The sequence below is a fragment of the Pseudochaenichthys georgianus genome, chromosome 3, assembly GCF_902827115.2.
Source record: "Pseudochaenichthys georgianus chromosome 3, fPseGeo1.2, whole genome shotgun sequence".
Taxonomy (NCBI): domain Eukaryota; kingdom Metazoa; phylum Chordata; class Actinopteri; order Perciformes; family Channichthyidae; genus Pseudochaenichthys; species Pseudochaenichthys georgianus.
In genome coordinates this window covers 47,819,403-47,844,620 of record NC_047505.1, presented here as the reverse complement: position 1 = coordinate 47,844,620, position 25,218 = coordinate 47,819,403, and the positions used below count along the sequence as shown (strand labels likewise).

Sequence of the window (25,218 nt, the reverse complement as noted above, 5' to 3'; positions counted from 1 at the left end):
CCCTTGAGTGAGCAGAGGAGACTGACAGCCCCATTATAAAACGGCCTGCGTGACAGATAAATATTTCAGACACAAATAAATAAAGGATGCCCGGCGTTTTCCCTCTGAATGACTTTTCACAGCTGAATGCCCACGGCCGCTTGCCCCGGGATCTCCTGACGGCACCATTCACCCCTCCCTCACTATCACCCCTCCACCTATTCCACCTCAGGCTCTGTACAACACCCAAACCCAGGCCACCAACCCTTGATGTTGCCGACCCCCCCCCTTCCACACGACCACGTTCCTCCTCCATCCCCGCACGTTTCCCCTGGGCTGCCCAGCATGCAGGTACAGGCGCTGCCCCTCCATTTCTGGGTACAAAGAACCAATTAATCTACGTGTCTGAGTCCGGGCGTCTAGAAGGCCTTCCCTTTGTGTTTGTGGGTCTCTCTCTGTCAAGCAGACTCAGAGTCACGGTTCATTGTTGCCCAGTACATGTTGAATTGTAATGGCTTTGTTCTTCATTGTTTTCTTGCTGGCCAATGTTACCTATGAGGTGATTACAAATGGGTTGGGTAGAAGGTTCTCATCGGATAAAAAAAGAATAGATTGAATGTAATAGTAGATTAAGTGTGTTAAATGTCTGAGGCTGTAATAAGCATGGCTAAGCATCTCCTCTCTTTCTTATGGATTACCTCGCTCCATTTGTATTAGGGACAGAGTGCCGTCCCAAAGGAACACAGTGGGATAATTCAATTAAGGAAAAATTAGGAGATGTTCCTGTGGTTGCAATCTAAGAGAGGCCAGATGGGAATGTTGCAGCGACACCCTCCCTCCCTCCCTTGCCTTCGAGCAAAGAGATGGAGAACGAGTAAGTAGGAGAAAGATAGTTTCCCCCATAGCATCAGCTCTTCCCTCTAAGGTATACACTTGAAAAGTAAGCAGATCAGATTAAGTGATGGGAAATCTCAGATCAGCTACCTTAATATATAGAACCTTTTGTTAAGAAGTATTTGTAGAAGACGTTCTGATAGTCAAAAGCCCTGCCATGTAAAATGTGAATATATCGCAGTTGGAGTATCGGAAAGCGCTGTATTTGGCTAGAAAGCAATCAGACTGACAGGTTCTCCTGTGTTGGACTCCTCCAGATGTTTCGACTGTGTGTACAATAGTTTGAATACCAGGTTGTTTCTTTGATGTCTTGCTGGGCGGAACAGAGAAAGCAACTCTGCTACCAATGGGACTATTAAAGCAGACAAGCAGAAAACCTGAGAACACAAGGTTTCTCCTTCTTCCACTTCTTCCACTTTCTCCCCCCCCCCCCTCCGTCTTTCCCAATATTTCCCTTTCACGGTCTCCCCTCACAAAATCGTGTTGAGCGGTGTTAGCATTGAGATAAAAAGAACGCTTAAATATTAATGGAGGTGTGCTTTGTTCTGGCGAGCACAGAGACGTAGATCTTCTGCCTGGTAGAAACCAGGTCTGATTCATTAGCTGGGGTGTCTGTGTGAGGACGTCCACAGAGGGCTGCCACATCCACTGAGAATGCTGGGTCTCTCTCCTCCTTCCCTTCATTCTCCTATCATTATCCCCCACCTCTATATTCGCTCTGCAATTCTTTAACCTCAAATTATCTCAAAACCACGCTTGTGAATTATTCTCATATTATCCTCTGTTCCTCCTCCTAAAGCAATAAGAATCCATTAACCTCCCCCCATCACAACCCCCTCTGCTGGTGGAAGTAAACCAAAAACAAACTAAAGAAAAGCATGTCTCCCCGGCTCCAGTCCGGACTCCCAGATCTCGGGACAACAAGAAGGGACCTACAAGTTGGGATCTGGTGCTACACTTTACCCTGAGTGACTGCCTTTGAGAGGTAAAACACTACACATTCACACACATGTTTGAATTGGGCCAGGCTGCCCCGGGAAGAGAGTACCATAGGGAGAGTCCAGCTCCTTCCTCAATCTCTTATGTTTCACTCACTTCCCCCTTTCCCGGTGAGACGAACATGATCAAACCGTAGTGAGTGGACACAGTCCCTCCACGCACTACAAGCGGGGAAACCTAGAGAGAGAGTAACAGAGAGAGATGGAAATGATAGACTCCTCCAAAACCCCTTTCTTCCACGAGATGAGCTGCTTCCCCGATGAATAAGGAACAGCTCATTGGGATCGTCGAAGAACAAGATTGAGGGTTTCTGGGATATGTTTCATCTTTTTTATGATCTCATTGAAAAAAGAAATCAATAGAGCAACACGAGAAAAGGGGAAAGATAACAACGAGGCTAGATAAAGTTTTCACACATGTCTTGGTACTTGTTAAGGAAAGTACTACACTTGTGACTTTGTTTCAGGATGAAAACTTAACTTGGGTTTCTGTGTAAGAAAACTCGTACACTGAAATGAGTGCGTGACTACTCATTCATAACGGATGAACGCGAGCTGTAATGTCTGTTGTGGTTTATGCGCATCTATTGTGGTTTGTTGGAACGCCGCTATTCCCGTGTTCAAATGGCTTGTAGTAGTCCGGTGGGAAGTTGGGGAAATACAGCGACACGTGTACTTCTTGTTCCTCGTGTAAACAAGACTTGACAACCTTACCTGACGCAACAGAGGAATAACTCCCCATTTCACAGAAACCCAACAACGAGAAGCGGTATCGGCTCAAATAAATAGTTATGAGCAGACAAGTGTAAATCATGTTCAACATCGTCCTCACAGCCACCGATGTGTTCGGTTCATGTCATATTTTATTTTTGATATTATGCATCATGTTTAATACTATGTAACATTGAAATGAGCACAGTTGGTTGTAAATGCACAATGTCAAACAGACTTGCATGCAAACACAAAATTCACACTCAATGCACTCTCTGAAACACACACACACACACACACACACACAAGTGAGCAAACAAGCACACAGATGAGCCGCGGAAAGCTCCAAATCCCTTTATTACCCCTCGTTGTGAAGAGGATGCAGAAGTGGTCCGCCAAGTGCTGCCCTCTCTGTATATAAACCCCTTAAAGCTTAGTCCCACAACCAAAGAAAGGCCGGTGCAATCTGTAAGCAGCCCTGTTCCCATATGGGCCAGCCTGCCATGGGCCTCGTTTGCCTTTGTCCTGCGGCTCTCTGAGGGCCGGGCCCCGCACGCCCCAGCCTAGCTCCAGGCATTTATTAAATATGCACCTTCCAGTTGCTGTGAAGAAAGATCCCAACCAGCTAATCTCATCACAGGCTGGGGACCCTCCACATATGTAAATCTACATCTGTTCCCCTTCAAAGAGAGAGATTCTCCAGGATTATCCCGCACACAGACCCAGACGCATACACATGGACATGCACACACACAAAAGTACTCTCCCACATGGCCACTGCCAATCAAGAAGTCCCCCCCCTCTGCCGCATGTACTTGTCTGCCGTCCCCAGACTCCCAACATACCCTCCTTTCTCAATTAGCTTGATGACAAGCAATGGCCAAGAAATTGCTCTTTTTGTCATTGCTTTGTATTTGCCTTGGTGGGAAGTGACAAGGCAAGACATTACAAAAGCTGCCCCTCGCCTAAAGGCTATGGCTGGCATAAGGGTGCTGGGGCTGGGCCAGGGCCCGTAAAGAGCAGCGCCAGAGGCCTAGGAAGCTGGCACCATACAGAGAGAAACATCCTATAGCGCCCAGGGATATCATTATACATCCCTGAAACACAGGATTAGCCTGCTCCCTGGCTGGGAGCTGCCATAAGTGTCAATGGGAGAGACAGCTTCATCAAACATCAATAACTGACTGGCAGATGACAGTATGAACAGCTATATCGCTTTAATATATGCCTCTACCCAACAAGCTGTATGCATATTCAAATTATACAATCCAACCACTGATGTAGTAGTATGTTTGTAAAGTCAACATGTATATTTTCTACTTTCTTGTTTATTTCTTGTCTTTTAAATTTGTATTGTACAATGCCATGTCTTTTTTGAAAACTGTGGGTTTTCTCCGGAAGTTTTTCCTTGTACGATGTGAGGGTCTAAGGAGAGAGGGTCTAAGGACAGAGGGTCTAAGGACAGAGGGTCTAAGGACAGAGGGTGTCGTATTGTCATATTCTGTACACACTGAAGTCCACTGAGACAAATGTAACATTTGTGATATTGGGCTATATAAATAAACATTGAAAAAAAAAAACTAAATTGCTTTATTTTCATGTTATAATAATCAACCCACTGAGTCCCCATATTTAAATAGCACTCTGAAATGCAATTCAACAAATATGTGATTGGCCGAGTACGTACTAGGTGGCCGATTTATTTTGCTCCTTTACTTAATAGTCTACCTCCAAAGAGCAAGTGAGAAGTACTGCTCATGCGTGACAGTGCCACACATACTTCTGTGGGGATATATCAGCAATGGCTAACTCTTGGGCATACGGTGGCCGGTGGAAAAATTGCAGAACACCAAAAAGCAGTGCGGTGCAATAAGTGAGGGGTGCAGCCCAACACAAGCGTCTTAAAACATTGTTTTCGTGTAATCCAAGAGAGACTGCCGATACAGTATCATTTAACACAAAATACGGGTACAGCAAAAAGATTGCATGTGTGAAGCTACTCATTTTAAATGTAAGATTACATATTCTCTGCAACTGAGCTGGTGTGCCTTGGGGTTGTAGACTAGTGGAGCTAGAAATTGTCCCCCAAGTCATCATTACTTGCAGTGCAACCAAATCGGAAGTCAAAAAGAATCAATCCATGTGGAGTGTTTTCTTAACGCCAGAGGTAACACTTCTCATCATACCTGCATTGCAGCCATTACACAAGCGTGAGGTGACAGTAGAACTGACATAAGGTGCTTATACAGGAATATTACTGGTGACAGATGAATATGTTAGCTTTTTTTTTTACTATTTTGGTACCGTTTGGGATGTTAAGGCATAAAGTAGGACTTACAATGATGTCGTGTACTACCATCATTCCTGCAAGTCTAAATACATTGCGGTCTGGATCCCAAAACAAGGCATTATCTCGGGGAGAAATACAGCTTTTGATTAATCATGCTATGGATTATACAACAACCACTGAATTGTGAACAACGGTGGCATTTCATGTAATATTAGACGTAAAATGATCGCCATTGATGTAAAGGAACATGTCAAAATCACTATTGTACACATATTGCTTCACAAAGATCAATCAGGTATGTGTTCAATTAAATTCACCTTGAGCTGGAACAGCATGTTCACACGAGCTAGTATCGTATAATGAGATTTATAAAAAAAAGCTCAAACACAAAGAAAGACCATCTGACGCGACATAACAGCTACACGGAGAATGGGTGTTAAGACGTGTTCGATAGATCCGATTTGCATGTTTAATTAAGCTATCAGCTCAGTACAACAGAGACCCAAAACCTAAAGCCGCAGAGTCAACAGCCCCTGTAATAACACCTCCCTCCGGTCAGAAGAGCTGAGGAGAAGTGGAGGGAGGAGAAGGAGGAGGAGGAAGAGGAGGCCGGCAAAGAGGAGGTGTGGGGGGGGGGGGTGCAGGCAGTCACTAATACACTGAAAGGGAAAGCGCAAAGCTTTTCATTAACACCCTGTGAAAGGCATATTCACACTCCAGCCCACTAATTAAGTCAGGCCTCCCTCACTGGGGAGCCGGAGTGAAGAGAGGGAGAGAGTTGGAAAAGAGAGCAACAAATTAGGAGACTTGAAGAGAAAACCGAAAGGAGGAAAAGAGGCAAGAAGTAAAGTGTCGAGATGGAAGAGAGACGGGCAGAGCAAAAAGCGGTGCACAGATAATATCTCTGCCCCTAATCAGGTTGATTTTAAAGTCACTCGTTGCCAGTCCACTGCAGGCCTCATTACCTCGCCTCTGGCTGGCATCATTGTTCAGGCAGCGTTTGAAATCCACCAAAGGAATGTAGATTTGCTTTAATCCGGGCCCATCAAAGGTAACACTGATGCTGCAGTGATGCTGTGCCTCTGGATTAGGCCAAGCTCGAGGGGAGAGAAAGTAGAGAGCAGCTGCAAGGAGAGAGAGAGAGAGAGAGAGAGAGACACCCATACTCAAAATGTAACCATTTCGAATTCAGTAGGTGACAGGTCTCAAGAGCCTCACCGGCACTGAAGATGACACTTTCAGGCGGCATTTGAATAATCTGGATGGTCCAGGTTACATAATTATGCCATGACAATTTGGGCACATATGTCAGAGTACAGTCTGGCAGCCAGCGTGTCAGTGTGGGGAGCTTACAGGCGCAGGGATAAGCGCCATACTGTCCCTGCATTTACTCTCCTCCACTGTGTTCTGCTAGGTGCTGATTTGGGGAAATTTGCAATTCAAAACAACTTTTTGAAAAGAATATTTTTTCGGCTCATGAATATCGAATTTGGGGAGGCAGGGTTAACATTGCACATAGCAACAACGGGAGACCATTTTGTGGTTAGCCTACTCCTGGCTGTGTCAGAAGATGAGGACTAAAGACCAGCGGCGTACCTGGGAAATGACAATATCATGGTGCTGTTCACCAGGAAGCCCAGTTTGAGCCAACAGGAAGTTTGTCATGTTCTAAAACACATTCCAGAACCCAAGACCCGGGGGCCAAATCAGGTCCGTGGTGGATTTAATTTCGGCCCGCAGGATCATTTCTAATTACTATTCGATCTGGCCCGCCGGTATATTGCACGCACACCTTCACTCCATCCTGAGGGTTTCCTCAGCTCAGAGCCTGACCCCAAACATTGATGACCTTGCACCCGAGATGAGATGCCAAGTATCTGAACTAGCATCTCAGAGCAGCACACTGAGTTCAATGGATGTTTCCTTCTGCACTTTTCTTCTTGAGACAGCAGGGCATGTTTGGTTTGTTCTTTGAGGGAAATTGTTTTTTTGAAGCTGTTGTTGGCCTGTGGGAAAATGTAATCATAAAAGTTGTTTTTATAGGCAATAATTTAAGCTTTGTTAGTTCCAGGTTTAATATGTGCAGTAAGTTCATTTCAATACGTTTTGCAATAAACATTGGACCAGTCCGGCCCTCGACTAGTACCCATTTTTTTATTTTGGCCCCGTGTATTTGAGTTTGAGAGTAAAAGAATGCCGGTGCTAAAAGTTGAAAACACGGCAGATGAGCTTTAGTTTCTTTCGATGTAGATGACGATCCTTGACAGTTGTGATAAAAGGAATGCTGAAATCTACACTTTTATCACTTTCTAACTGTATCTTTAAAACATGTTTTCTGAAAGAGTCCACTTGCAGAGCGAGCACTCTCCGGTGTGGGAGACCTCTGAGTCCATGGTAACAAAAGAAACACAACGACATCTCATCTTTATTCATGAGCAAATCCATTACAGTGGATATGAGAATACCCAAGCATCCATCCTGAGAGAATGCATTCTATCATTTCTACATTTGAAGCAAGTGCTAAAAGGACAAGTCCAGACAATCTGCCTGTCCATTCCCAGAATGCCGGTTCCTCACACATTGTTTAGACAGAGGATGGGTGTCAGGCTGATGTTTCATGCCGACTCCTGCCATGCTTATGACATGTTAAACATGAGTTTCAGGTGTCACCAACCAAGCCCCAGCATGCTTTGCCACTGTCAAACCCGGGTGTTGCTGGGGATCCTCAGGGGACTCCAGGGCGAGGTGGAGAGCGGGGGATAAGTAGGAATGGCAAAGAGGCGAGAGATTGTGGGCATGAAGGTCCTGGGCTCACAGGGGGAGCCAGGTTAAGCCAGTTAAGGGCATTAGACCTCCAGGCTGATGAAAAGGGGCCCTCCCAGATCAAATTGAAGTAAATCTAGCCTAAATCCACCCTACAAAGGGAGTTTAGACTTCGCCATTGTGCGGGCCAGAGTAAACAGGGGGTCCTTGGGTAAGCCTCCCTTCACAGGGAACAAAGACAGAGAGTTGAGGAACTGATTTTACCCCAGTAGGCCAATGTTAGCACACAGATCACAGGGTTAGACACACTCAAACCTATCAGCTGCTACACAGGCCTCTACGGTCACAACACTCTCCTAAGCCTTAAACAAGCTATAAGTTCTCCTCATGGCTCTGACACTCAAGCATGCCTCCCGTGACTGCTCACATTTTCTGCCCTGAAGACAGGAGGGAAGATAACTTTGTGCTCAGTCGCTGGCTCTTAGACAGACCTCTGAAGGGCCGTTTCCTCACCCTTCTGGCTGTCTCACACATCTTGGCATTTTCTCTTCCATAGACTAAGAGGATTGTTATTGCATTGTGTTTCCACGACAACTGACGAATCAAGCCTCCATCGTCCTTTTCGTCAAAGCACGAGGCGATTTTCCCAGATGGCCGCGGGGCACTTGTGCTTTGAAAGCGGGATCACAGTGGCAGGGGAAAAAAACACCTCATTCACTAAAAAAACTTTCCAGAAAGGCAGGCACAATCATCCTGTTAATGGTTCTAATTGAGGCATCATCATAGCCGTCACACTCCAGCTGAACCAAGCACAATAAATATGTGTTCAATTAGGATCCATCAAACGCTCGCAGCCACCGCTGCTGGGAAAACAAAGAAGGGCCCACGGCCATGGGCCTCGTTCAATTCACTTGGCAATCATATTATGATGCTCTCATTTTTGACCTGCTTCAAATTATCTCTGCGAAAAACAAAACCCTTCTTCTATCCATTTGTGCCAAGACGATTGTTCTCTCTCTCCCGAGTCAGAAACTTTGGCAGATTATAGCCTCTTTGTGCTTGAAAGGTACTAAAGCATGTGTCAGGTACTATTACAGTCAAGGTCTACACAAACATGCGCTCGCTCACACACAGGCAGAGGTTACAGGCCGGCACAAGAAATCCCACATTGCTTCAGTAATTATCAGCCGAGGAAACCATAACAGTGTTCACACAACAGAAGAATGCAAAAACAAAAGAGCCATTCAGCAGCAGTAACACCCAAGGTGTTTTCATAGTGACGGCCATCTTGTCAGCTGACACAAGCTGCTGAATGAAATGAAAGATAACCACCGCAGGCAACCAGGTGCTTCTTCTGGTCTATTCACAGCACGGCTGTTTGAGCACAAACGTGCGTCTGAAAGGATTAGTTTATTTAAAGCAAAGACACATGAACAAAGTGATGTCTTGATTACAAATCTGAAGGTGATGTAGTACACGCTTGGAGCGCTACTGTTCATCAGATAGTAAGAACATACACGATGCTTTGTTCTCATAAATACAAATGTACTTATGGGAGAGTATACACGAGTAGGATTTGAAACCTGATTATATGTACGGCAGTCAATTTTAGATTCAACATCACAGCTGGAAAAATGTTGGGAACATGCATACTGCTGTATACAGTGAGGGTATGTGAAGTACACTTTATTTTAGTTTAATTCCTGGATTCTTTAAATACTTCTTTCGCTTTATTCGTATCAAACACATAGTAAAAATGATACTAACGTAAACTAGATTTTTCACAAAATGTTCAAATCAAGGATGAAGCCAAAAAGCATTCAGCAAACATGCTGTCAAAGGTTTGGTGGCTGCAATTGAGAGTTTTAAAACATGGCTGTGTTTCAGTGCGCGGGCTTGTGCAGGCTCCAAATGAGCAGGAGGCGGCAAGAGGTCTCATCAGAGGCCTGGCGATAGGAGATGATAAACAATACAGCTGAAGTCAGCCATAAGGAGAGTCTGCCTGTCAGTCCTCTTACCCTGGAACAGCCTGGGGTTATCATGACGTGCCAGCACATTTGGTGTGAGCGTTTGACTGCTTCACCTCCTAATCGTGCCTCCTCCGGGCAGCGCTCTCCTGGGAGCCCTCCCATCCTCTACTCGTCCAGCTTCCCCTCTTTCAGCAGACTCTGCTCTGTTATACTGAATAGGCACATAACTGTGGATAGAGGAAGCTTGTAAAATGTGAGGTTTGTTTCAGCAGCGGATGTGTCTATTCTGTTCTGCAGTTTCCATGTTTATAGTACGTTATACGCCTCTTTTTGTGGGTACTTAAAATGTTGTGACGGTTTTGTATTGCTGATGGATCTGCTCTCCCATGTACAGAGTTAAGCAAATACATAAAGGACATTTGTCAGCACAGTAAAACCCACACTTTCCTACATAGGACTTTTTGATTGGATGGCCCACCACTGGTTGCTAATTGTAGCTCTGTGACCAGTGTTGGCATACCGGGGAAGGACACCATCAGGCCTAGCTGCCAATGCTGTGGTATCTTGCACTTTATCTGCCATTTTCCACGAAATCACTTAAGAAGATGATGTGTTCCTAAATCCAGCAGCTGTTCTAGTGTAAAAAAGTAATAAGAGCAATATAAATAATATGCATAATTCCAGTTGAATGTGAGAAATAAAATGTGAGAAACGTAATTTCCCTTTAATATATTAACTTTTTGAAGGTTATTACTTCCTCCAAGGAGGTTATTTTAATATTGTCTTCATCTGCATATGTCACAGTCTAGAAATCAAACTGAACTAAAAGGACACTCCAAGAGCGTAGACCTCCGCCAAGTCCATGCATTTCAGGGTGTTGACTAAAGTGCAAAAATAATTAGTTGTTTCTTCCCTTGATTTGAAAGCATTCCAATGTAATGCTTTCTTCCCTGGCCCGTACTCTTCCCTTCTCCCAAGTTTCATGAAAGTGGTCCAAAAGGTTTTTTTCATAATCGTGCTGAGAAATAGTCCCACCAACAAACAACCCGAACCAAAACATGACCTCCTCGGCCAGGGGTCTGCAGCCTTTCCCCCCTTTACCACCAATTTTTTTGTCTGGAGCCGCAAAACATATTTGATAGCTTATAAAGTTGTATATATTGTTACATCATAGACAAAAACTAAAATGTTTTGCATTTATTACATTATAGAAAACTGTTTACCTCTAATAAGAAACAAAGAACTTTGATAAGGAGAATTAAAAAGAATACACAGGCCAACTTTAAAATAAATTAAACACAGCACTCGGGGAGTCCTCTGCACATTTGAAGAAAATGAATATAATTAAAATCGGCCCACTTTGAAATAAATGAAACATATAGCTGCAGATCGTCAGCTGTCTTCCTCTTCCGTGTTGTTCCTCCAATACGTAAAGGCTGCAGCACCTTTGAGAACTTCTCTCCACATATCAAACATACCGGTAAGCCAGCATCGTTTGCTGTGAAAGCAGATAACTCTCTCCACGCAGAATGAAACCCTCTGTGTTCCTCCGATACTTTTATTTGATTTGATTTATCCATAGTTCGCTCATCGAGCCGGGGGTCAGGTTAATCGCCTGCAAGAAAAGGCGCTGGTGCGGGACCGTAGCAGGATATGACGCATATTTGAGTTGACCTAATTAAACCAGTTTTGTTTTTATGTGTCACAGTATCACCTCAAAATACGGAACATTTTCAACCATGCAACAAAACATAAATAGTCCTACAAAAACTTTTATTTCCTTCTTATTTTTGTCTAAGCTCGAGGGAGCCAGAGTAGAGGGCTCGAGAGCCGCGGGTTTCCGACCCCTGTCCTAGGCAGAGGAAAATGTATGCATGGCAAAATGACAACTCCATCCACAGTATTGGACTAAAAAAGGTGCAGCAAAGGTCATTTATTTTTGCACTAAAGCACTTCCCGTAAATGTGTCCCGTGTGTCATTGCTAGCTGTTTATAACTCATACTTAAAGGAAGGCCATGATTTAGAAAGCTAAATGATGCAATAAAACTTTTCCACATACAAAACTCCAGAAAAAGCCACAGTTAGCACTTCATTCAACATCAGGTAGGTTTGTATGAGAGGATTCAACCACTCTTAACAACATTTCCAGCTCTAATTATTGTCACAACTATTTTCTTTCCCCATGTAAGCATCTATTTCCGTGGCAGAGGCAGGCTGTTTGTATGTGGTCTGTGTAGGCCACATCTTCCTCTGTGGCTTGTTGTGCTGCGCATTTCTGAACCCACCCATTTATTTTGGTTTATCATAAACTATATTTATCTCTTTCTTTCTGACAAGTGGGACTTGAAAAAGAACATAGCGTTAAGAGCAAAGAGCTGTCCTTTTCTGGCACGTTCAGAGTCAAAAGAATGACTGTAAGCCTGCAGTATATCCACTGCTGCCATTCTGTAGGCCAACTTCTTGATTATTTATGCCATGATTTAACAGGCATGTAATTGTAACTCGTAAAAATGCTAGCTGGTTAACTTGTTGACAAGGAAATGCACAATGTCTACATTTGAAAACACGGTCAAGCAAAACATATTTAGGAAACCATGATGATAAGACCGAACAAACTGATCCTCAAAACGCTTTGAAACAAATAGAAGCTTCAGTTTCCATGTCCACAAAGAACTGAAACCATCACGGTGTTTTGATCTGGACGCCACATGCAACACTGCGAGCGGCCAGGTAACACCGGTTTCCATCATATTACAAAGCCTTTCAGTTTGTTCTCACATTTTGTTCCAGTATTTCAGAACAATACATCAGTCAAAGGTTGAGCAACTCGGCAACCGAGCTCTGGCAGCATCGGTTTCTTAGACTGGCACTGATGTCACTGATAAATACATCTGTGCTTTGCTAAGTACGATATGTTTACGCTCTATAATCGTTTTATTTGAACAAGACAAAAGTGGGGGCGTGTGGCGCAGTGGGCTAGTGCGTTGGTGTTCGGATCAGGGGAGCACAGGTTCAAACCCCACTGCAGTCAGCATGTCGTTGTGTGAGTCGTTGTATGAGACACTTCACCCCACATTGTCCACAGTATTGAGTATGTACAAGCATCTAACAAGTAACAAAAAATGTAAGAAATTATTATATGGAAAGTGTAGTTTTTCTTCTCCACCTTTCAGATGTTTTGGTTGTCCTAGATAATCCAGGTTAAAACAGGTAGACATACTGGATTGGCAAATACACATTTAAACTATGGTAAATGGTAAATGGACTGTACTTATATAGCGCTTTATCCAGTCTTTAAGACCCCTCAAAGCGCTTTACATACTACATGTCGTTCACCCATTCACACCCATTCATACAGAGCAGTTAGGACATGCACATTCACACAACGTTGGCCATGCCATCGGGAACAACTCAGGGTTAAGTATCTTGCCCAAGGATACATCGACATGTTGACTGCACGGGCTGGGATCGAAACCCACAACCTTCTGGTGGAAAGACGACCGTACTCCCTCGCAGCCACAGTCGCCCTAAACTATGATTGTAATGTACACGTTTTACAGAGTTTAATATTTTAAAGAAAACTCATTTTAATCTGAATGGTTGTTCCTATTTTAGTAAAGTTATAGAAAGGCTGAGTTTCTGCATTATGCTTTGAGTTCATGAAAAGTGAAGACATTGTTTTTTTCTTACATGAAAAGATATTGGTCATAGGGGCTCAAATGTGAGTGCAGACCATTTCGAGACTCCATCAGATTCAGATGGGGATATGTGTCAGTGCCACCCTGCGTCTTCAGAGTCATTGTCTTGAGTTGAACTCCGACTGGGTTGGATCCGACTCTTGTTGCTCTTTAAATAAGCATGTTGACTAAAAGAAAACAGAAGATCCTGTCTACCCACACAAACTTTCCTCTTACGCTCAAGATTTTGACAGCTCTACTCGAAGAGCGTTGCACAGACTGAGCGAAAAAGCCACATCTAGAACTTGGAGGCTTAAATGATGCAAGAGGGTGGGCGGCTACTCAGGAGGATGAATCAGAATTTCTCAGTGCATGGGTATACACTCTAAATATGAATTATTAAGTGGCTATCATACCCCCATAGTATGAAAATAAATCCAGGGGTGGATGGAATGAGAAGGGGCTGAGGTAGTGGACCTGCATACTGATGTGGAAAGAGATCCCAGAGGAGGCACAGGTACTAAAAGGCCGCCAGGAAGCTTGCTTGGATCTCCCGCTTGAAATGCCTGATTGTGCCTTTTAACCTCTGACATGAAGGATTACAACACACCACCGCCAGTGCTCAGACATCCAACTGGACACTGCGTTTCCCCATATGATATGTAGTACAGTTATTCATGGAAGATGGCAAGGGAAGGCATTATCCTTTTTCCAAATAACTACAGCACAAACAAATTCATTCAAAGGGTTTACTATAACACACTCATTCACAATAGGCGCATTCACACCGGAGTACTTTTACTCGTACTTTTCCCGTCCGTTAGTGCCTGGAAATTTGCGTTCACACCAAAAAGAGTACTTAGTTCCGAGAACTTTTACCCCCATTGTTAGTGCCTGCTAGAGAGGTGGGACTTTCCTGGGTAAAGTTCAAATGTCTGATTGGCTGGGCGAATTGCAAACTACTGAAGCCTGTCCCCAACTCCGGGGACTTCCGGCCGGGGACTTCGGGTGGGAGTATACGCCGTGAAGGGGTTTGCGGCCTGCCAGTAAACCCAAAGCAGAAGAAGAAGAAGTGACGTCAGCGGCTTCCTTTGCGTAATCTTCCCTCAGGGAACTTATTCCGGTCTGAACGTGATCTGTACTTAGTTCCGTGCTGGGCACTAAGTACGGCAAAGTACTTGGTGTGAAAGCGGCTAACGGAGCCATTTTTGCTAAAAGCTAAGCCCAGGTGAGACCAAAACAGTTTTCTCCTTGACCACATGAATGTACTCATTAAGTTTCATGTCAATAAGATATTACAATTATTGATTTGATTGGGACAATCATGCCAGGAAAAAAATAAATATAAGGATTAATTCTCAGTTGAACAGAAATTACGACACATTTTAACGCAATTTATCCATAACTTCCTTTTCACTTAGTGTTGGTTAAGAAATATTTAGGTGACCCAATACATTAAGTTGAGAGAAAACCAGAATAATAAAAAGTTATCCTGCCATATTTTTGGTATCTGGAAGCAGTTCAACTACTAATGCTCTACTAGAGGGGCAAAAACAACCCCTCTCATATCAACCACAATAATAGGTTTGCTATCCTGGCTCCAAAATGGTGGAATGAGCTCCCCATTGACATCAGGACAGCAGAAAGCTTACACACCTTCCGGTGCAGACTGAAAACTCATCTCTTTCGACTCCACCTCGAGCGATATAATTACTAACTAAGAACTGCTAACAGAGCACTTATATACTAATAAAGGACTGGCTTATCTACGGTGTAGCCAGTTGAGCAGCACTTGAAATGTTTGGCTCTATGAAACCTGATGTAAGATTCCGTTTTCTTCAAGGTTGTGTCTTCCTGGTCGAATGTACTTATTGTAGTTCACTTTGGATAAAAGTGTCAGCTAAATGTAATGTAATAATGCATGAAAACTTAAGTTGGTGGTTCAACCAATTGTTTTATATATTGGTACATTTACAATGAACACAGAAAATACAGAACAACTGATGCAACAGGTTCAGTTTGAGAGAGATGGGAGGTTTGATAGTGTGGAGTTAAATGTTATTGAGCGTTTCACCACAAAATGGGGTCTGTCTAAGAGGTCTTAATCCTCTCTGCACTCTGGGGCAGAGCGCCCGGGGACTGTAATAAGCCAGAAACACATTGCAACATAATGTGTTCACATCAAAATCATTAAATAAAACCACAACTACACAGAGGAAAACTGGTGTAATTGCACATCCATGTTATGTTACGTCTTGTGAAGTGGGATAAAATTGGTGCATTCAGCATGTTGAGCATGAACAAAGTGAAACAAAGACTGTATCCCCTTCTCAGTGAATATCATTTGATGTGTTACGAAAGGAAGCCTGGCAATATACAAATGTTGGATTTCATGAGCACTGGATTTTGACCTTTTGCAGGAAGGACTTGGCGATCACATCTTGCCAAGCAATGCTACAAAGACCAACTGCAATGGGGAAACATCTGGAAAACTACTAACCGACAAAGGACTGTTCAAATGAACTGAGGTTTGAGACGCTGCAGTACATTTTATATACGTCAAACTGTTTGTTATGGTACAGAGATGAAAAGCTCACGGCAGGAAATATATTTTATGGTTTTGGGTCACACCAGATCTAAGCTGTAACATCTTAACACATCACACCTGATCAGATGGCTTTAAGGCCATAAACTCTGCATGGCATCAGACCACGCCTTCCTTATGGAGGGAAGAAAACTAAACCTTAACCATGTGTGCAGCAGCATCTAGCCAGGCAGCGCCGAGTTCACTCAAGCATATGGTTTTAGCTAATGCAGAAAAATACTTAATATCAACTACTACAAGTACAGTAGGGGGTCAAAGGTACATCAGCCAATGAATATCCCTGTAAAACTACACAAGATGATATTAGATATGTTGTAAAAGATAAATAGAAAAACACACACTAACTTTTTTTTATATCTCATGTCATGTTCTCGAGTAAATGTAGTGTACCCACCTGTGGATCTCCAGTGAGGTACATGTTTTAATAATAATAATAGTAATTCCTTACATTTATTATAGCGCTTTTCCAGATGCTCAAAGCACTTTACAGATTCACATTACACACATATTTATACATGCAATGGTCACTGTGGACAATACCCACAGGAGCAAGTTCAGGTGAAGTGTCTTGCCCAAGGACACACCGGCTTTACAGACGCAGCAGCGGTTTTGACACATATAATCCTAAATTAAAGCAAGAAAGCAGCTTCTAATCCAGGTTTGATATCAAAAAGACAACACTCTTACAGTATACAAGTAAAGGAATATCGTCAACAAAACAAGGGCCGAAAGAGAGTAGCATTGGGTAACGTGCTTTCTGTTGGAGTGCATGTGCAACAACAACTTGTTGAGTTGGTTAATGCGGCTGCAGCAATAATCATGGCTCATAAAAGAACATTAAGGACCATAAAAACAAGCAATAGCAACATAAATTGGAGATGGGAGAAAAAAAACTGGATAAAAGGTTTGCGATTGTGAATATTTTTTAATCTGACTTGTTTACGAATGATTTAAACAAAAAACGGTTTATTTTAATCTGGCTTAACATATTCAAAGCATTGTGATATTTTTTGATGCGGAATCTAAAATGTTTTTCAGTGGAAGAATATAATTTAGAGAAATCATGGATGCAAAATAATAACAGATACTTCAAAGAGACACAAAGAGAACAGTTGTTTGTCTGACCGTTCATTGGCTCTATAATTCACTCTTTACGTTGCAATGTCCTTATAATGGGATGTTACAGTCACTGCTTTTTATTCCCACATAACAGACTCTTGTATAAGCCTATTAAGACGGTATCCAACGGTATTTTGCAAGCTTGGTCCCAAAGCGCCCCAACGAAACAACAAAGCCTGTACTTGTGCAATAGTCAGACCGTCTGTTTTCACTATAACAGCCCTCCGTTTGTTCTTCTCTCTACATCTCTCTTCTTCCTCAACTCTTCCACACTCACAAAGACTATAAAGCAGTTCGTGAGGTTTTCTAGAATCCACCTTTTTATCTCACTTACAGCATGTGGCAAGCAGAGTGTAGTAGTGGAAAGGAACAAGTGGTAGGGAGAATTAGAGATGAGAGCTGAGGGAGAGATACAGAGAGAGATGGGAGAGCAACTGAGGAGAAGAAAACAAGTGGATTCATATTTCTTTTCTTCAACATATATTTCATGTTCTCAGATCTGAGGAGGAAATGTTAAAAAAGTTATTCCAGGGAGATACAGAGAGCATGGATACAGCTTTACATTTCTACTTTTCTGACTTCGAACTTCAAAAGTAGAGCCAACCGTCTGATCTATCCACCATTACAGCCTTCATTTCACTGCTTTCTTGGTTCTTTAATACACACGATCACATTTGTAAGATCATTCAGCTATATCCTAAAAGTCAACTCCTTTTGCTAATGTCAGTTTAATTTTCCTGAATTAGGTTCTTTCAAGTTCTCACCAGAAAACTATTAATCTAATTAATCTATAGCCATTTCCAAGCAAAGAATGCAATCATCCCTGTGGTCTGTGCACATAATAGCCCTTACACCAGGGGGGTCAAACTCAATTTCATTTCGGGCCACATCAGCTTTAAGGTCGCACTCAAAGGGCCGGTTGTAACTTCAAGACTATATAAAAATACATATATAATATATATAAAATAATGTATTATATGACAGTATTGCCTCTGCATTGGATCATTATCGGATAGGGTAATAACTTCATAATTAACTACGTCTGAAAGCAGAAGTCTAGAGCAAGTAATTGCAAGTCTCTTCAATGAGAATGTCACAAAGCCAAGAAAAGCCAAATTCTGGAGAAAAAGGCCAAATTAAAAAAAAGAAGTGACAGTTTGAAAAAAAGGCAAATTCTAAGAAATAAGGAATATTTTTAAGTCAAATTTGAGATGCATTGTGGGACATGTAGTTCATGGGCAACGTGCTTCTGTAAAGCGTATAATAAACATATTATGTTCTTTGCAAGATCTTGTGGGCCACATACAATGAAGTCGCGGGCCGTATTTGGCCCCCGGGCCTTGAGTTTGACACCCCTGCCTTACACTGATTCAAGAGACCGCATGCTTCCGAGGGTGAGGAAAGTATGGCTTGTTTTCTGTGAATTGTTTTAACTGTTCGATGATTGCAAGCTACACTCATCCTGCTGGCAAACCACAGCTGTTGAAGTATACAGGAGGACCTGGTGAGGCACAATAACAAACCGCTCAGGAGAGACCTGCAATTAGGCCTGTTGCGATAATCAATAAATTGACTTATCGTACGATAAATAAAAATGGACTCTATAACTTTTCTGAGCTCGATAAATTGCCGTTTACATGCGAGTTTGTGTACATAAGGATGTGACCAGCATGTTAGCCCGGCGGCTGTGGCTGACAGCCCGGTGCGCTGTGAGGGGCGGGGCTCACACACAGCCCATGACACAGCCAGGTCAGGACACTCCGCGTGCAGCAGTGTAGCAGCCAAATTAATAATATAGAGACAAGCAGGAGACAACGTGTGACTTACTCGAGGGGAATTTGAAGTTAAATGGAAGTGGTTGCAAAACATAATGCCACATCTCCGGTGTGGGAATATTTTGGATTTAACCCAAATCAACGAGGCTAACCTACAAACTTGAATGAGCCGGGCGGTGTGTCGCATTTGTTTTAAAAAGGTAGCAACAAAAGCTAGCAATACGACCAACCTTACACTGCACCTGAAACACAACCACCCCATTCCGTGTTCCCAGCTGGGAGCAAACACAGCAGCAGGAGAGCCCCCACCTTCCCTACAGTTTGCAATCAAAGATGCATTTGCCCGACAATGCAAACATGTTGGTGTTCCTTGCTTAATCTTTGAAATACAGATTTGGATATGGCCTGTTGAGGCATCTGGGTCTTTGTATGGACAGAGGACTGTACACTTGACTGCTGTTTTAAGGAGGTTTGCTTGTGGGACAATGTGTGCTCATATTTATATATATATATATATATATATATATATATATATATATATATATATATGAGAGAGAGAGAGAGCTCCAGCCTGAGTCTATTTAATTGATTGTTTTGGTTGTGTGTGATTTTAATTAATTTGTTATAATTAAATGTATTTGTTTTATTTATTATATATAATCTATATATTTGAATATTATTTCACATTTCATTTGCAATGTTGAATGTTCAATAAAAAGTTCTGTTTGAAAGGATGTACTTGAATTATTATTATTACGTATTATCATTATGTCAGTGGTCTAAAATGGTGCGACAATATTATCGTTTATCGCAATAATTTCAGGGAAAATGTGTCGTCCAACAAAATGAATTATCGTGACAGGCCTACCCGCAATTACACACCACACTGAGTGATAGTAAACGTTAGAGTCGAATAGTTTTGAAGACTGTCGATGTGTTTGCTGCTGGCCGGACTGTTGAGTGCTAGAAGCAGACGCTGATTCCCTGCTGCCCATACATCACTTGACAGGTGAAGACAGGGGGAGGGGGAGGCAGTGAACGGGGTTTTTGTCTCTCCAATAGAGCATCACTAACCAATGAGAGGTGATGGGGACTTATTGACTTGTCTGGCTCGATGGGCACTCAGTGGCTGACATCCTTCAACGCTGAACCGAATGGCCAGGCATGATCAAATCCTATGCCCGCTAACCTCCTTACACCGAGATTACCCTCCAACCTGCCATCCCCATTCACTTCCCCCTGGCAACGAGGAGCAATGCATTATGGAGATCGATGCCTTTTTTTTCATATCTCCTTGAAAGAGTGTCACAGGAGGGAATTCAAAAACAGTAATTCAACGCCGTTCTACCTGTCCTGGCCCGACCTTGTAATACACGTTTCAAAATGATGCCGGAGTAACTACATAATGATACCGGTTAGTAAAAACCATGAATTAATGCTTTGACAAGTCTGCAGACAGACGGCAGACGAAAAACCCTTTAAAATGCGTGTTTTCTAAATGGAGATTGGCTAAGCTAACGTGGTATATGCTCCGACCGTCCACACTCACAACAACGGCGTACAGACATAAATAAACCAGCGACTGTATTCTCCATGACACAGGCAGTCTGTGGTTTGTACTTGTTTAACTTCTGTCTAGTTTCTGAACAGATATGAGGAGCTGTGAGCTCTGAGTGCTAACAGCTAACGCCTGATGTTTTGGTTTTCTGGTTCAACGTCAGTGAAGGCAGGCTGAGATCCTCACCGCTGATTGGCTACCGCGAGATCGCGTCACGCGAATCTGACGCTCGAGCGGCCCCCTCCAATCGCCTCAATTGTGCCGCGGCATTCACATCAACCGCTTCATGCGCGCAGGTGGAGCGAATTCGCGTCTGTCCGCATCTCTGCATTGACTTTACATGTAATCGCGCCGCCCCCAAACATCGCATCACGTCCAGTGTGAACGCAGCATTATGCAGTTAAAATGTTTATAAAATCATAATTACTTATTTGCAGTCACACACACAGTCTCTCTTTCTCAACCACACTCATTCAGTTCAAATCAACCTTTCTATAGGGCTTAATTGTTTAGACAAATAAATCTTTAAAATATATTTAAAAAACATGAATAGGTAGGAGGGACGTTAACCTGGGCCCGACCACAGTGTTCTTCACAGACAAAATTATTTTTCAGTTGTGTTTTGCATAATAAACATTTTAAGTCGTCTTCCATTCCCCCCCAAACTAATGTTGGCAATAAGAAAACAATGCTCAGCCGACAGAAACTGCTCCTGAGGTTAACCTGATCAAATATAATTCAGTGAACCCAGGACCATCATTTTCATATCTTTCTATGCACAGGCTTCGCTTTGTGAACTATTTCGGACAAATCTATTAGAAAAGGGCTGTATAAAAGTTGGCAAGGCATGTTATTTCCTCATTACAGGTCTGTCTGCTCCAAGGTAAAGCAATCATGTAGAGGACAGAGCAATAGTAAAAGCTAGCTCCTCTCTTCAAACGGACAGTAAATTGAGATGAACCTACTTGAGATAAGCTCCTAATCAGCCGCCACACAGAGACAATCTCTGTGATGACTGGTGAAGGGTATTCATTGGAGAGGAGTTTAACATCATTGCGTCTGATTGACTGGGCTCTCAACCACCGTTGGTTAAGGGGGCTCCTGGGGTTACCCTGGTCAGACAGAACAAGCGAGAGCAAGAGAGGTAGAGAAAGAGAGGAAAGAGGGCCCTTCAGTAAATGGGCAGTCCACAGAGAGTTGTGCAGCAGTCTAATGGAGCCTCACCACGGCCGGTCTGTCAGTCAGTCAGTCAGGTGAAACAAGGTCTAACGGGGTCCTAATGAAGACAGCTTTTGTCTTGGAACTGCCTAGCTAAAAAAAAGACACTATTATCCATCTTCCATACTGTGGAATATTACCCGCTCGAAGTCAACAAGAGCAAAGCAACAATCCAACTTTAAGACCCTGTTTGGAAGGAGCATAGCTGACAAACAGCACAAGAGAGGGACTGAACAGCTGTAACTGAGTTGTAGACGAGACCTATGAAAAGGTAGAAAATGACATCAGTGCTGATACATAGATTAATAAACATCGACAATGTTCCAGTCTTGCTATATTGTACATCTTAATAGACTTCCTCTAGTCCAACCAAACTTACATTAACTGTCATATAAAGTATTTTACGACGCCCTGTCGTTGTAGCCTGTAATCATTATTTATTTTGTTTGTATTTGTTTTTATACGTTTGGTATTGTGGGCTGCACAAACCCACAAGGAGACGTTAAATACACAAAGTACTGCAGTTTGCAAATGTTTCCCCAATCTTATTAATAATACACAACGATGACATTGCTTAACTGAGTCATTAAATATGTATATCCATTGGGATACAGAGTTTTCACAGATTCATAAAACATTCCCCACTAAATGCTTCTAGAAAGAAATATCGCTGCAGTGGGCCGAGAGCAGAGGTCGCGTTAACCGAATATTTTCCATCTATGACGGAATTTCTTTAACAATGACGTAAAAATCTGAAAGCAGTCCGTCATTTTGACGGATTAGAACAAACTCGGAACAGCACAAAAGCTTCCCCGCAGCGAGGCTCCGGTGTTATGCATGCCCGCCAAAAAGGAAATGATACCGTTTCCAAACCGAACTTTGCCGTACAGATCATTGAAATGTCTGGGAGTTTTTGCTTTACGCTGTGCGCGCTCCCGCGAGGTGCAGTGGGCATGCATAACACGGCATAACACCGGCGCAGTTCACGAGCGCCCCCGTCCCTCCCTCAACAGTTCACGAGCATGCTCTCTCTCTCTCTCTCTCTCTCTCTCTTTCTCCCCCCCCCCATCAGAGTTGTGTACAGAATAGACCGACAGGTAATAATGGATTTTGATGGACATTTTACGTTTTATCTACATCCAGTTCTGTATTTCAATTATCTGCCAAATTGGCAAATTCCCTAACTTTTTGCATTCAAAAACATTACATCATATGCTACTCAGTCCAGCTACGATAAAACCTATTTTTAAACAACTTGTACTGCCCATGTGGGACATTTTGGACAAGTATATGAGTTGCATGCTCTCCTTCTATTGAACTACTATCAATATTTCTAGAAGGCAATGCACAGAATACACCAACAGGTCAGGGATTTGTGGCATGGAGATGAGGGAAATGGTCCAGAAAATGTCCCCTGATGCCGTCTGAAGCCCTACAGGCATCCCACAAAAATTAGAAATGCTTTGAGATTGGTATGAGAACAGTAGGTAAACTGGCACGCCAATCACCCCCACTGTCCATCCCAGCCCGGCAGCGTTGCCTCAGGACACAGCCTCTGGGTCACCGTCTCTACTGTAAGTGCTCTGTCACGAGGCTGCCAGGGGCTGCAGCATATGCCACCAAATCCCTGGCGTCTCCCCCTCGGTAAACAGAGACCCTGCTAATGGAGGCATGATTCTCTGTATGCACGTATGGATGCGTGTCTGTCTGTGCTTCTGACTGACCTTCAGCTGGCCCTCTCTTCCTCCTCACCGCCAAATGGCTTCACGGCTGGATGGCGCTGCACTGCCTCACACGCTAAATGCCGGAAATAGAGACAGAAAAAGGGAAATGGGTGAGAGTGAGGAAGACAGAGAGAGACCTCCTTATCTGTCCTTGACCTCTGGGAAGAAAGAGTGCTCTGCGAGTCCAGAGAAAAAAAACGCAGGCAAGTGCCATTCGTCGGATGTGCACTCAAATAATCTCATTACGGCACTCGTGAGACGCATGCCAACAGATACTACCACTCAAAACATTCACACCAACATGGTACTCTTGGACTTACATCAATATCAAAACAAATATACAAGCAGTGTCTTGACAAAAGATGTTGCCTGTTGTTATCAATCATATGAAAATACTTGGAACAATGCTGTTGATGGACCTCACGGAGAAAAGATGTAGCCGTTCGAGAGACACTGCAGGGACACTACATTGATGTTTTTGAAGAAGTATAGTAAACTCTACCCCCAATGTTATGACCATGAGCTATAATCACCGCTGATGTATTTTGATTTTCCAACATAAAACTCACTTTACACATAATGACAGGCTTCCAAGTCATCCACCTATGTGTAAACAGTCTGCAAAGACTGAGTGGAAACTGACGATCTGTCCATACTGTATGAGCATTGGCATATAAACCTTTCCATGTATATTTGCATTGCCTTTGTTTGTACTGCATGCGTGCCCGCTGCCAGTAAAGCATTCCGTTGCCCACGCAGTAACCTGTGCCGACACACAATCGTAGTGGAAAGTAGTTTTAATAGACCTTTGGTACTTCTTTCCCTCACAATGGCCATTGCCCAAGAGTGTCTGCCATTCTGTGGGCATCTAACATAATTACAGGGCTTTGTAAAGCAGTATTGGAGCTAGATAAAGCCATCATTACAGTACACATACACTGTCGAGACACAACCCCAGCACTGGGACAAAGCAATCACTACAACTGCATTATCTTTCCTGTACAAGTCTATAATTAGTTTTCCCCCTTGTTACAAAGTAGGCATATGTTTCATGGAAGAATGAAAAGAAATAGATTACTTCAAACCTTAACGCTGTGCTATTTCTCTGAGATAGTTTTATAGCAGGCGAAGATAAGAGGAGAGCTACAGGGAGAGACTTTATAATGTGTCTCCGTATCAGGGAGCATGAGGGGAGTTCAGAAGCAGAGTGGAATGAGGAGCCCGAGGCTTATGTCTTCAAATCACAGCTTTCCCAAGCACCGTCTCTGCTTTATAACTGTTAAGATGTTACAGGGACGGGAATTAGTTTTGACAGCGTTCATTCATAAACTCCTATAGTACATGTGTGTATGTGTGTTTCATTACTTTCACACAATAATAACACAAACGTAATATGATATCTAGTGGCTGTCGTCCAATATGGAGCAATTAGTTTACCATACACTTCCCGTCTGATATCTAGAAGGTGTTTTAGGAGTAAAGCAGTTTATGCTGGCATACATCAAACATAAAAGGAGTCCCATTTAATTGCAAGGGAGGGGAAAGATGAGACATGACTAATTATCAGCAATAGCATGTGGTCCTATGCTGCGGTGTTGGCCAGGGGCAGTAGACATGAGAAGATGTACTCCGAGCAGGTGTTTCAGGCAGCTATGATTCCCCATCAACTGCCAAAATGACAACTGTAATATACTGACGTGATGTATTCATTTGTCTTTCAATTTAGTCCCGGGCCAAATACAAAAGGCAACTGTTCTACTGTAATTCGGCAGCAAAGAAAGTGTCCTGATGTATGGCTCATGCAGCTCTCTCTAGCACTAAGAAAATGCTGAGAGCCTGAGACAAGAAGGCAGTCAGGGGGAATACAAGGTTGTAAGAGATAGAAGAAGGAGAGAAGAAAAAAAGAACAGAAAAATAAATTGAAACACCCTAGAAC

At 43.0% G+C, this 25,218-nt stretch overlaps 1 long non-coding RNA gene across 1 annotated transcript in view; it reads right to left on the bottom strand.

Annotated features, from left to right (window-relative positions):
- LOC117462094 (uncharacterized) overlaps positions 1-23,357 on the bottom strand; it is a 97,096-nt gene extending 73,739 nt beyond the window's left edge. The window contains exon 1 of the long non-coding RNA XR_004553798.2: positions 23,283-23,357. This is a non-coding gene — a long non-coding RNA (uncharacterized lncRNA). The remainder of the gene's footprint in view (positions 1-23,282) is intronic.
- Between the last annotated feature and the right edge of the window lie 1,861 nt (positions 23,358-25,218).